The sequence below is a fragment of the Castor canadensis genome, chromosome 11 (assembly GCF_047511655.1).
Source record: "Castor canadensis chromosome 11, mCasCan1.hap1v2, whole genome shotgun sequence".
Taxonomy (NCBI): domain Eukaryota; kingdom Metazoa; phylum Chordata; class Mammalia; order Rodentia; family Castoridae; genus Castor; species Castor canadensis.
The window spans coordinates 48,571,954-48,586,051 of record NC_133396.1 but is presented as its reverse complement, the minus strand read 5'-3'; the positions used below and the strand labels follow the sequence as shown (position 1 = coordinate 48,586,051).

General features: G+C 37.4%; 2 pseudogenes; both read right to left on the bottom strand.

Annotated features, from left to right (window-relative positions):
• Window positions 1-1,564: 1,564 nt before the first annotated feature.
• On the bottom strand, window positions 1,565-2,007 carry LOC109680871 (chromatin target of PRMT1 protein pseudogene; annotated as a pseudogene).
• Window positions 2,008-6,893: 4,886 nt separating this feature from the next.
• Window positions 6,894-13,807, bottom strand: LOC141413629 (olfactory receptor 1P1-like; annotated as a pseudogene).
• Between the last annotated feature and the right edge of the window lie 291 nt (window positions 13,808-14,098).

Genomic DNA, 14,098 nt, shown 5'->3' with positions numbered 1-14,098 from the left:
AGAAGAGCTGCCTTTTGCTGAAGATCATGCAATTGTCTCCTATGAAGAAGTCTCACAAGATGATTTTTGTCCTCCCAAAGAATTTCTGCCACTTCCTTCTGTGTCTCCAAAATAATTAGGTTCAGGTCTCAGCATCCTATGGCAAAGGAACTCCCATTGATGAATCAAGATTCATTCATTTAATATCTGCAAAGAATTTCCCCACCTGGCTTAGTAGGCAGTATATTGGTCCATAAAATAACAACTGAATCTTTAAACACCATTTGATATAGTAAAAGGATTTTTCAGGTAGAGCTCCTGTGATGAGGAAATTATCCTGGATTAGCAATGTGGAGCTTAAATGTCATTACCAGTATTCTTATAAAAGACAGACAGATGAATATTTGTCTACAGAAAAGGAGAAAAAGAAGTACATGGAAGGGAAAATTGGAGTGTGGTGGCCACAAGTCAATGAATGTCAGAAGCTTGATTTCAGAGATAGAAGATGGAGAAGACAGGAAGAGATTCTCACCTAAAAAGTCCAGGAAGAAACTGCTCTGCCAAATCCATACCCTGTTCTTATTTTTTTTGAAAGAGAATGATTTGTTATAATGAGCTAGAAATATAATATTTCACTGAAATTGAACAGTTGACAATATGGTTTAACTTAAACCATCAAGGGAAAAAGGATAAAATAAAACAAGTGGAGAAGCCCAAGATTGGCTTGGGGCAAAGATGAGGATCACTTCATTTTAGCACAAGTAGCTCCTAACCCCTCCCAGTACTTGGTGTGCCATCACTCTCCCATCTGCCACATTCTGCCAAACCAAATGGCTTCTTCCTCTATGTTGTACATATAAGACAACACAATCCTCTTGGCCATGATGCAAAGCCAAGAAGAAAGCTTAAAAATCTCATTTGGAATGAATGTGTGTATATTTAACCCAGCATTGCTGGTTACTATCTATGTGATGTCAATTCATATGATACCAGCTTTAACCAAATCAAATCTGCCATCATGTGTAACCTGTTACACGGCTCTGTAGCAATATCTGTGTCCCCAATTTGCTACAGTACATTATCAATGTAGAATGTATTTTTGAGCTCCAATGTTTTCTTAATCCTTTTAAAGAGACTATTAGAAAGAATGTAGAGAAGAATTCTATCCTAGAAACCAAGGTGTCAGGGAGAGCATGGACTCTTTTTGCGAGGTTTTTAATGGGGATAGAGATAAACAGAGGAAATGTTAGACTGTCACAGCTAATGACAAGTGAGTGGAAGCATAAGTATGGAAAGGGTTCTACCCACAAAGCCAACACATTCACATTCAGAGAGAAGTCTTGGAGAATTGGGGAGGAGAACCACCCAAAAAACAAGCAAATCAAAGGAAAAAGGGGTTTCATACAACACAGTATCAAAAAGTAAAAACACTAAGTGTACAAACAAGTGCAGATAAGTCCACAGCCTATTCTGATAGGTTCTTTCAGCATTGATCATGTTTCCTCTTATTTGTTATCTCAAGGTTATTTAGATATAGTGACTTTAACAGCAGTCTCTCACAGGAGGTTAAGCAGGTAGGCAGAGTCTAATCATTGGTTTCTGGATTTGTCTGCAACGTGTAAGCATCCAACTCAGCAACCAGGTGTCCTTCAGTTTTCGACATGTATGCATCCAACTGGTTGTCCAGCTGCTCCTTGATCAATACAAGGTGAGTAAGGGGACCTCTCCCTCATCCACAGCCATGATAATCCTCATCTAGGCAAGCTCTGCCTTATGGGCCGGCCTCATCTTCAATTGCTCCCCTGGCCAAGGCCTCTATGGGTTGGCTTAAATGTGCCTGGATATTACTCTTACCCAGGTGCTAGGTAACTTTAGCTGTTCTACTTAAGTTTTAATGCTGCCTGGGCAAAGGATCTATTTATTCTCTATCTGATGGCCAAGTCTTCTGTTTCTGTCACTGGCTAGATGCTGTTACTGCTGCATCAAAGCCCGAATATTCACTGGCATCGGCTGTTTGTTCTTCTGCATATTAGAAAAGGTGAAAGGTCAAACAAAATGGATGTTTAAATAAAAGTTTTATTACAAAAGCATTTATTGGCATTTTCATGGCTGGCTTGCTAGACCAGGAGCTCCAGATCCCAAAAATTTTTAAGTTAACTGGTACATTTAGATCAAGGCTGATGTGGGTTAAAAATCTCCTTATTCCCACAAACTTGTAAGAATCAGAAACTTAGAAATGCAACTTAGTGCAGCAATTTCAAACAAAAGTGATAACAAGGGCTCAGGTAACAGCTCTTAGAGAGGTAGAAAGTATGAAAAATACACAATAAGCAGATATGATGATAAGAGACAGAAGATAAGTTTCAAAGACAAACAAAGAAAGCTTAAACCTTGTGAGACTCAAGAGTTCACATTCTAAGGGCAAATACGAGGAAGGACTAGAACACCTTCAAAGCCCATAGAAATAATACACCCACATAAGTAAAATGAGTGTATCATCTTAACGTATGTGTCACTTAGTAACCTGTGAATACAGCTAATTAGTGTATCACATCCTAAGAGATAAGCACAAATGCTTCAGTAAAAATGAAAATGAGACATTGGCTCTCTTGAAGTTGTAACAGCAATTTGATAAAAATCACTTGTCAAAGGCATTGAATTAACAAGGCTCCTAGAGATAGAAACTGTCTTTAAATACCTTAATTCTTCTTAGTCATAAATGGTCACCTTTTGTGGCAGAATTTCTGAGAAAGTTAGATTAATGATTTCAAAGCCTATGAAGACTAAGATCTTCCTAACCATGACTTCTTATGCAGCTGGAGTCACAAAGCACATGCCACCATATTGATTGAGAAAGAGGTCTCAGTAACTTTTTTTCTGGGCTGGTCTCAAACTATGATCCTCCCAATCTCTACCTTCCGACTAACTAGGAGTATAGACATGAGCCACCACACCCTGCTGTGACCATGTTTCTCTCTATGATATCTATGTGTTAGATTCCTTTATGTATCTTCTTCAATGGTAGCTTAGTGGTTTTTGATTGCTTTTGTTTGTGCTTATCTTAGAAGGCCTTTATTTTTATAATAATTTAAAAGAATAGCTTTTCTGGATATAGTAATCTTGGTTGGCACTTATTTGAAATATATCATACTGTGCTAGTAACTCCTCAGCATTGCCTTCAATCTTGATTTTTTTCTGCTTGATATTTTGGTGATACTTTCCACTGAGTTATTTCAGTTGATTTCTTGAGCTTTTTATTTTCACAGATTTCAATTTTTTCTTTTTCTTCAGACTCTCAATCTCTGCTGAATTTCTTATCCAAGTCTTGAATTGATACTCTTATTTCATTCATCACTTTATTTGAATCTTATTTGAAGTCATTGATTACTTTTAAAACCAGACTGTTGAATTATTTATATGACATTTGAACCATTCCAATCTGAGCTTTTAGATGAGTCCATATTGTCTTGCTTTTTCATATTTCTTGTGTTCCTACATGGCACTTTGTGCATCTATTGGAAGATATAGCTCCTCTGCTTTGTATTGAGGTATTCTTAGTGTGAAGACTTTTATTTTTTATTCTTTTTAATTGTACAACAGGACTTACTGTAGTATTTCCATGCATGCATATAATATACTTTGATCATATTCACCTCCACTATTACTGCTTCTTACTACCATCCCATTTTTTTTACAATTTTAATGTATTTCATTATTCTATTTCCTGCATGTATATAGTGGATATTGATCATATTCAATCCCCCATCCTCTCCTTTCACCTCCTTCTCCTCCTGGTTGTCCCACCAAACATTACCCCTTTTATATTCATAACCTTACTTTATTTTGATTTAAGTCTAGATTCTACATACGAGATGAACCATGTGATATTTGTCTTTCTGAGTTTTCTTTGTTTTGCTTAACCTGATGATCTCCAGTTTTATACATTTGCATGCAAAGGACATAATTTTATTCTTCTTTGTGGCTGAATAACACTCCATTGTCTATATACAGCACATTTTATCCATTTATATGTTGATGGACACCTAAGCTTGGTGTTCATCAATATACAGCTTGGTCTATTGTTGTGAACAGTGCTGCTTTATATATGGCTGTGCAGATTTATCTATTGTGTGCAGACTTACATTCCTTCAGATGTATGCCCAGGCAGTGTATATGAGGATCATATAGTAGTTGCAGTTTTTTGAAGAACCTCCACACTGATTTCCACAGTGTCTTCACTAATTTACATTTCCAACAAGAGTATATGAGGGCTCCTTTCTTCCTGCATCTTCACCAGTATTTGTTGTTGTTTTCTTGATAACAGCCATTCTGGCTGGGATGAGATGAAATCTCTATGCCATTTTGATTTGTTTCCTTTATGACTGAGGGTGTTGAGCATTCCTTTATGTATTTTAGCTCTCTCTCTGTCTATATATATGTCTTCTTTGGAGAATTGTCTGCTCAATCCATTTGCTCATTTATCAATTGGATTATTTATTTTTGTGCTTATTTTTAGACTCTATACATATTGGATATTAATCATTTATTTGATGAACAGTTGGAAAAGATTTTCTCCCATTCTGTATGCTTTCTCTTTAATCTGGTAATTATTTCTTGTGATGTACAGAAAATCTGACACAACCCCTTTTAACAATACTTGCTTTCATTTCCTGAGCAATTGTAGTCCTGTACAGAAAGTTATTGCCTGTACTTATATTTTGATGTGTTTTCCCTGTAATAGTTTCAATGTTTAAGTTCTTACATTAAAGTCTTTCATCCATTTAGAAGTGATTATTGTACAGGGTGATAGATAAGGATCCAGTTTTAGTCCTCTACATATGGATATCCATTTTTCCCAACACCATTTTCTGAAGAGGCTATCTTTCCTCCAATGTATGTTTTTGGCATCTTTGTCAACCATCAAGTGGCTGTAGGTGTGTATGCTCATTTCTGAGTCTTTTGTTCCACTGATTTTCATACCAGTACCATTCTGTTTTTGTTACTTCATGAAGCCTTCTCCAGGATTGTCAATTCCCACAACCACTCAGAGGAGAGGAAACAGACATAAGTAACAAAAAAACCTTTAAGAAGAATCCAGATATTTAAGTGTAATTGAAAAAAAACAATTGGAAACAATATCTATATCCCAAATAATGATGAATAAGAAAGAAATAGGATACTTACAGCATAAATTAAGAAATTTAAAATTAATAAAGGTGAATGTATTAATGCTTAAGTAGTATAAAGAAGAGAGGTGAGGAAGGAATAAAGAGAGAAGTAAGCTAGGAAAGAGAGGAAAATTATATATGTTGATGACCAGTGGTACAAGAAGTAATAATGAGGGAAAACACATTAAAACCAATACAGAAATAAAAACATTTAAAAGGAAAAACAAAAAAAAATCAATATTTCTTCTCTCCCAAAGAGATGAAAATGTAGATTCTATGTTTTATTTTGTTTTTTAATTTTGTAGTTTGTAGTTTTGTAATTTTAAAGCTTGTAATTTTGAAGTTTATTTGGTCTGGGAAAGTCTAGGGTGGTATCAAGCACTTTCTATTTGAAGTATCAACAGGTTAGATCAGAAAGAGCTGTTTGCATATGGAGCCTTGTCCTGCCTTTCCCAGGGCAGGAGTGCCTGAGTCTGATGGGAGTGGAGTCTCTTTCCTAGCACTAGCATGCTGGTGCCTCCACTTCACACACAGATGACCTTGCTCGTTTTCCTGCAGGTTGGGCCACAGTTCCCAGCTGTTAAGACCCTCAGCTTCCCTCTGTAATGTGGCCCTTTCTACCCACCTAGCAGATCAGTGTCTGCAAATCTGTGTCAAGTTATAACGATATTCTTAGATGCACAATGATACTCAGGTAGTTACTCACTTAGCTTGTGGGAGCTGGGGCTACGGGGCTTGGGGATACAAAAATGCCAGGATTTTGGTCTCCCTGGCTGATAGATTTGATTAAAACCTCTTTCAACATGGCTCTCAACCACAGCCACAGTGAACAAGCCAGGAAGTGCAGGGGGCCCTTCTGCTTGCTGCACAGATCACACATCTCCCCACTAAAGTCATACTTTTTCAGAATGTTAGGCTATGCAACATGGAGGTTGCCAAGGTGTTCCCTTTCTTTTTCTCAAAGCCCCACTGGGGAGATTCTCCCCACTTTCCTACTGTTTTCCTTTATCTACAAATTTAAAGTTCTGTGTTTCTGAATTTCACAGCATCTCTGCTGTCTACTGTTTATGTCACACTCTTCTGCTTTTCTAAGTTCCTCACCTCTTCTTTCTGCCACACAACTGATGCTTTGTTCAGACTCATGGAGACAGAAGAAAGTGCGAGTTGCTTCTATTTCAACAATTTTTCTCCTCCACACTTTCTAATTTTTAGCATTAACCCACATTCCATGACCCCACTGTTCAAGTTTTGATAAACTATCATAAAAGACTGCACAGACTTCTAGAATACTGCTGCTAATGACATATTTCCATGTGAACACTTACTAAAAAGTACAGTCACACATGTTTCAACAACAAGGATATATACTGAGAAATATGTTGTTATGAAATTTCATCATTGTGTGAACATCATAGAGTATACTTAAACCTACATGATGTAGGTCAATCACTTTCTGAGTCCTGTTGAGGCAAACACTCAGTAAACACAAGATGTATGAGGCTGCTGTCAGCATAATATAACATACCATTATACAGTAAATTTTTTGTAAGTGGGAAGAATATAAAATAATGACAAGTAGTAAAGTATGGTAACTATCAAAACAATAACTTATTCTTTTATTGGCACTTGCAGATATCATGTACTGTGCATAATTGTATTGCTGTATATTTGAACAACTGGCAGAGAAGTAAACTTGTTTTCACAAAGATCACAACAAACATGTGAGTAGTGCATTTTGCTATAACTTTAGGACACAAGGTCACTAGATAATAGGAATTTTAAAAACAGGGCAACCACTGCAATGTGGGAACTACAGGTATAGAGCCTTCTCTGAGTAGGGGGGACTCTGAGGATAGCAGTTACAATGCGGATGTAAGAAACAGGATGAGAAGAAATGGGATTAATATTACTGTGCCCCCTTAAGAAGAGAACCACAAGCTTATTGACCTGGGTATCAGAGCAAGAGACCATGAGCAGTGGTCCTAGGTCACAGAAGAAGTCAGGAATGATCTTCTTAGACCAGAAAGAGAGTCAGAATAAAGAGAAGGTGTTGGTCATGGCAACAAGATTTGTCAGGGTCCAGCAGGCAGTCACTATGAATGTGCAGCACCATAGGCTCATGATTACGGTGTACTGGAGAGGGTGGCAAATAGCTACATAGAGGCAATAAGCCATTGTGGCCAGGGGAAAGAGGTCCATATCCCCAACATCAGGAAGAAGCAGAGTTGTGCCAGGCTTCTTGCATAGGAGATGGACCTGCTCTAACTCTGGATGTTCACCAGGGCCTTGGGCATAGTGGTGGAGGTGAAAAGGATGTCTGCACAAGACAGGCTGGCAAGGAAGAAATACATGGGGGTGTGGAGATGTGTATCAGCACCAAAGGCCAGGAAAATGAGAGGGTTACCAGCCACAGTTATGGTGTACATCCACAGGAACAGCAGGGAAAGGTGCACTGCTGCTCTGGTCGCTCTGACAGTCCCCAGAGGAGGAACTCAAATATGCTGCTCCAATTCTCTCCAGCCATGAGCTGAGGTCAAAGAAAGAGATCTTGAGTGACCCCCTTGAAACTGTAAAATATATCACTTTAGACAATCAGTGAGCATGCCATTCTAGGATCTCTAGAGATAAAGACAATGAATTGTATTGACCACCTGCTATATGCACAGTAAAGTTTTATTGAAGCTAGCAAATACAGTATCTAGAAGGTCTAGGACACATAATTTATGGAATTGAAATAGATTTGTTGCTTGATTTCTCTACATTCCTGTCTGTCCTAAACTTCTTTACATGTACTTTCTTTTCTTTCCACAATATACTCCCAGGGAGTTTGGAAGCTTTCACTAATCTACTCATTCTATGAATATCAAGTGCCAACTCTGGATCTGGTAGTGCCTGTTAAATAACAAGTGACATTCCTTGTTGTTGTTGTTGCTGTTGACTGTACTGGGATTTAAACTCAGAGTCTGCATTTACTACTCAGGTAGGCACTCTACCACTTGAACCATGTACCCTGCCATGCAAGTGATATTCTTTAACCTCAGATAATTTTGAATCTAATAGGACAGATACAACTATCTACATTAAAGTCTTATTTTGATTCAGACTCCCTTACTGATTCAAATCACTTTTAGATCCCAGGCTGGACCTTTTCTGATCCATCGATACCCAAAATTAAATTTTCTGAAGAGAAAAGTTCATATTATCTATTCTTACAGCAATCAGTATTCAAAAATCAAACAATTATTAGGTGAAGACTTGTCTCTGGAAGTAGAGGTTATTTCAAATGGAAAGAGAGAAAGAGAGAGAGAGAGAGAGAGAGAGAGAGAGAGAATTCATGATATTAAGCAAACCAAACCAAGGAGGAATAAGAAGACTGACTTCTGGGAAATAAGCATGGTTGAGAGATTTACCAGATAGGTGTGGACAGCATAGTGAAGCAAATTTTTGAACAAAGGCCAGGAGGTGGGAAGTGCTCAACAGGATCTGGGATGAGAAGCATGGGCTCAAAGCAGTGGTGGAGTTTGTATAATTGGTTGAGATAAAGTGGGAAAGGGAATGAACTGAGTATCAAATTTGGGAAACTTTTGAATGGAATGCAGAGTTTGGAACTTCATTCTATGTGTTATGAGGGGTCATTAAACTGTTTGTGCTGACAATGATATCAGGGTTTAAGTAAGCCAGATGTATGAAAATACTGCTCTCCTCCAATGGACGCAACAACTGAGAGTTAGACACAGATAAGGTCAGATGGAGACAAAAACGTTGCCTATATTACTGAAAGAGAGTAGGTTGGAGAATGTGTATTAACTGTGTTCACTGAGCATTTTAGGGTTCTTCTGAAATTAAATGAATTTTCTCTTTCATAGGATCAATGTATAGCTAAAATAAAGTAATTTTGGATGGCTGAAAATGAAATGATGGGTGAAAGAACAGAAGGCTAATGTGAGCCAAAGAACATAATCTTTATTTCAAATAAGACAGAACCCAGAACACTGGATAAAATGCAGGCTGTATTATATAAATCAAACCTACATTTTCAATGAAATGATTAAAGATATAATATCCATGATATCTAAGCACCAAATAAAATAGCAGAAAATTTTTGAAGTAGCAGATACAAGAAAAATAGAAACATACGAATACAAAGAGACTTATATACACCTTTGTAAGTCCAAGTCAGATAAAGAGAATAACAATTAAGAATAGAGGCTTGGAATGTGGCCACATCTGTTATCACAACGCAGGAGGCCAAGAATGAAAGCATTGCAGGTTGAGGCCAGCCTTACAAAAAGTTAGCAAGGACCTATCTCAATTAATTAATGAGTCATAGTGGTGCACAACTGTGAAAACAATGAAAATAAAATACATGAATTAAGCATCTGACACCAAAGGACAACCATAATAAACTAGAGAAAAACAAGTAATAGGAAAAATGTTGAAAGTCAAAGTTAAACTCAAAATTTGAAAAAAAATAATGCAGAGTGTTTTTTTGGATATTTCAACAAATGGTTTAAGCACATCTGCATATTCACAAGTGAAAGAATGAGTTGGAACCCCTGCCTCAGATCATATACAAAATTAATTCAGAATGTGTCAAATGGCTAAATGTAAGAGTTAAAACTGTGAAAGTCTTAGAAGAAAAGACAGACATGAATCTTCATGACCTTGAAGCTTTGGAGATATGACATGAAAGCACACACCACAAAATAAAAAACAGATAAATTCACTTCATCAAAACTTATAACATGTGCTTCAAGGACACTATCAAAACAATGAAAAGAGCTCAAAAATATGGGGAAATATTTTGCAAATCATTTATCTGATGAAGGATTTTTATGTAGAATATGTTAATAACAATGACAACTCAATAATAAAAAGACAACTACTAATGATATATTTCAGGAATTGGTTCAGATGCAAGTTTTTCTGAGCAAATTCACTAAAACCATATGAAAACATGAAATTTCCTTGAGAGAGTCTCTACAATCATTTTCTAGAAAGTACAATATTTTCATTATCTTCAACATTTTCATAAGAAGAAAGTACTATCTTTCTAATTTTGGAAACAATAAAATTGTTCTACATGCAAACAAAAACCTTCACACACACCCCTGTACACAATGAGATACTACTCCATACCTTCTGGGTGGCTAACAGCACATCAGATAACACGAGTTATCAAGGATTCAGAGAAACTGGAACATTCCAACACTTCTGGTCGGAATGCATATTGGTACCAGGTCTTTACAAAATAGTTTGGCAGTTCCTCAAAAGGCTAAACATAAAGTTACCCTAAAATCTAGCAATTCTATCTCCTCATTGTACTCAAGAAAAATGAAAACATACATCCACACAAGAACTTGTGCACTGGTGTTCTTAACAGCATTTTAAATAACAGACAAAAACTGAAAACAAGCCAAACGCCTACAAACTGGTGAATGAATAGGTAAAAGTGTGGCATATCCATACAATAAAATAAAGTTTGACAGAAAAAGGAATGAAGTACTGGTACATGATACAACATGTATAGATCATGAAAACATTATACTATGTGAAGGAATCCAGTCACAAAGGCCCCCATATTGTATACAACCATTTTTTATGAACTATCCCAAATAGGCAAATCTATGCACAGAAAGTAAAATAGCGATGTCTAGGGACTAGGAAATACAGGCAAGTGGGGGTGATAGCTAAGAAGTGTGGGGTTTCTTTTTGGAGTGATGAAATCTCCAGATTTGCTTGTAATGATTGTTACATAACTCTGAATATACCAAGTCATTGCCCTATACACATTGAATGGATGAGTTGGCAGTATGGGAATTATAAAATATCTGGAAATAAACCTAACTAAAGATGTGAAAGACCTATAACATGAAATTATAAAATACCAAAGAAAGAAATTGAAGAAGATAGTAGAAAGTGGAAAGATATACCATGTTCACGGATGAGAAGAATTAATACTGCAAAAACGACCATGCTGTCAAAAGTAATCTACAGATGGTGTTCTACTATACAGCAAGGTGACTACAGTTAATAATAATGTACTGTATATTACAAAATAGAGGATTTTAAAATATTCTAACCACAGAGAAATATTTGAGATGATGGATAAAATAATTATTTACATGTTCTCTTTTTAAGGTTCTTTGAAATAAGTCCTTGAAAGAGAGAAGCCACTTGCCAAGCAAGGGAGAAGAGAAAGAGTGAACATGGATAGGTGAGATAAGAAATAACATCGGTTGTAAACTTTTTAAAATCACAAGATTATATTGCATAAATCCATGCAAATAAATGTATAACACTAGATGAAATAAATCATCTTTGGAGAATGTAATTTACCAAAAATAACCCTGGAAGGGATAGACTGGCTAAGCCAACTACATTCCACAATGGGAAAAATGATTGAGTTAATTGTTTTCTCTTACTAAAACTGTACTAGAAACTCAATGGCTTAAAATCACAAGGATGGTAGTGCATGCCTGTAATTTCACTTATGTATGAGGCATAAGGAGGAAGATCATAGACAGATCAGAACAGGCAAAAAGAGCAAGACCCTATCTGAAAAATAACTAAAACAAAAGGGCTAAGGGTGTAGCTCAAGTGGTAGCATGCTTCTCTAGCAAGCACAATGCCCTGAGTTCAAACCTCAGTACCACACAAAACCAAAGATTTGCAATTTGCTCGTTTACATTATAGATGAACTTCAAGTAGTATGTATCTTTGATTAGTGCATTTCAAGTGTCTTCCTCAATCAGGAATCCAAACTGAAGCAGCATTCCACATTGAGGCAGGACTTTCTTAGAGAAAGACCAAAAGAACTTAGCAGAAATTCAATGGCCAGGGGTGAGGTGGGTACTGAGGCTGGAAAGGTAGGGGAAAGGTCAATGTTAAGGCAGGGGACATTCATTGAGTGTCTCTAGGAGCCCAAATCCAGAAAGTTCTAAATCCACTCAAAAATCACTAGAGATAGACCTTGCTATCATCCATGCTAAGTGAGGAAATTGATGTTCAAAAAGACTGTGAATTGCTCCAAAATCACATACCAGTAAGTATCACAAACTGGAAGTGCCCTTCATTCTTTTGACTCTAAATACCTTGTTCTGGTATGGTTTACTTTGGAAAGTAGAATCACTGTTCAGATCCTACATTTGGACGCAAATTGCCTCCCTCTGGAGAGCTGTTGTCTAGCCTGTTGAAGCTCTCTCTTGCTGATGGTCCAACATATCTGCTGTGTCTCCTGAATTCCTTGCCTCAGTGCCAGCCCAGTAATGATGGTTTCCTTGTGCTCTGTCCCTTATCCTCACCATCATCAATTCAATTTGCTCCGTTAGAACAAAGTGTGATATTTTTCAATTTCTAGTACAATATTTTTCCTCCATCCCTATGCTGGACTCAATGCCTGGAGGTTTTCATTCACTCTTCCTTTGTCCAGGAACACTCCTCCACCATCCTCCACCCCATCCCTTCATTTAATTCCTATTCATTCTTTAAGTCACAATGTAAATATTCCAAATTAGGCCTTGCAGGCTTTCTGTATTTTGCTGCATATTCTGACATAGAATTAACACCACAATAATTTATGACAATAATTGATAAGTCCAGCTTCACTATTAGATAAAACTTCCAGAAGTCATTTCCCTGTGTGTCTTTTTCACCACTGTGATTTTCTAGTACCCAAGATAACTCCTGAAACAGAAGAGCTGTCTAGTATGCACATGATGCCTGAATGAATGAATGAATACATGAACACTGGAAATGCACAACTTGGATCCTCCATTCTATTCTCAGACAGCTGAGGCACGTAGAAACGAAAGGAACAAAAATCTAGTTGCCCTGAATTCATGTGGAGGGTCCAGGGAGGTGCTGTCCTCAGACCATATATTCCAGGAAGTTTTAAACACTGTACAGTCTGAAATTGAGTGCAATGGACCAACTATAGGCTTGCCTTGATATTGAGCATGAGATTAATAGACATTGTCCATTCCCACCCAAAACTATTGTACCGGATCCATTCCATAAGAAGGAATGTCTTGGCCAAAGAAATCCCTTTTTTAGAGTATCCTTTCAGAGTGAGAGTATAAAGTCTACAGCCATCCTATAGGATTCACATATGACTTCCTATGTGTGATGAGAAATATTTCTTTCACTTGCCAGATCTCCAGCCCATAGGGTTTGGCTCTACTCCACACTCCTTGTTTGTGTAACCTGTGAGGGCCAGCAGCTTGCATGGATCCTAATTCATCTGCTCCTGTCCATCACTTGTTTTTCTGTACCATCACCAAAAATATTTGGTGAATCCATAGACTAGGAATCACTTGTCTTTTGGTTGGAATGACTTTAAATGTGTTTCATCTTTTCTCCTATGCAGTGTGATTTCCAAGATTTCATTGTAATCTCATGATTGAATGATTAGGTTGTTTCAACCTACTTGATTCAGGTTCTGTGGATATGTAAAACAAGCCGTATTTACCTATTCCTCCCAGGATCTAGGATGTGCTAGATTTGCCATAATATACAGGAACCTTCCCATGCTTGCCTCCCATTCTAATGTTGAGGCTCACCATACTGCCTGTGTCTGTCTCAGTCATCATCACAAGGACCAAGTCCCCTACAACACTAGAATGTAACATGGAATAGCTGACTGTACTTGAAGCTGTCATTCTCTCATGCAGAGTTTGATAACAAGCTTATGGCCTGATTTTGTCCTATAGTGCTATAGTGTCTTGGGGCTGTCCTACACCCCACTGAAGCAGGACTGAAGATGGTGGTTTCTGTTCATTAACATCATGAGCTCTGTTATGCCCCTAGGTCCATGCCCTGGACGATAACTTACCATCATTTATTTCCCAGGTAATATATCATGAGCTCTCAAGGGTCCTGTGGGAGACTGGAGCAGAGTAATTGATCCAGTCCTACACATTCCCTCAGGAGCAACTTCTTGGAAGGGGGAA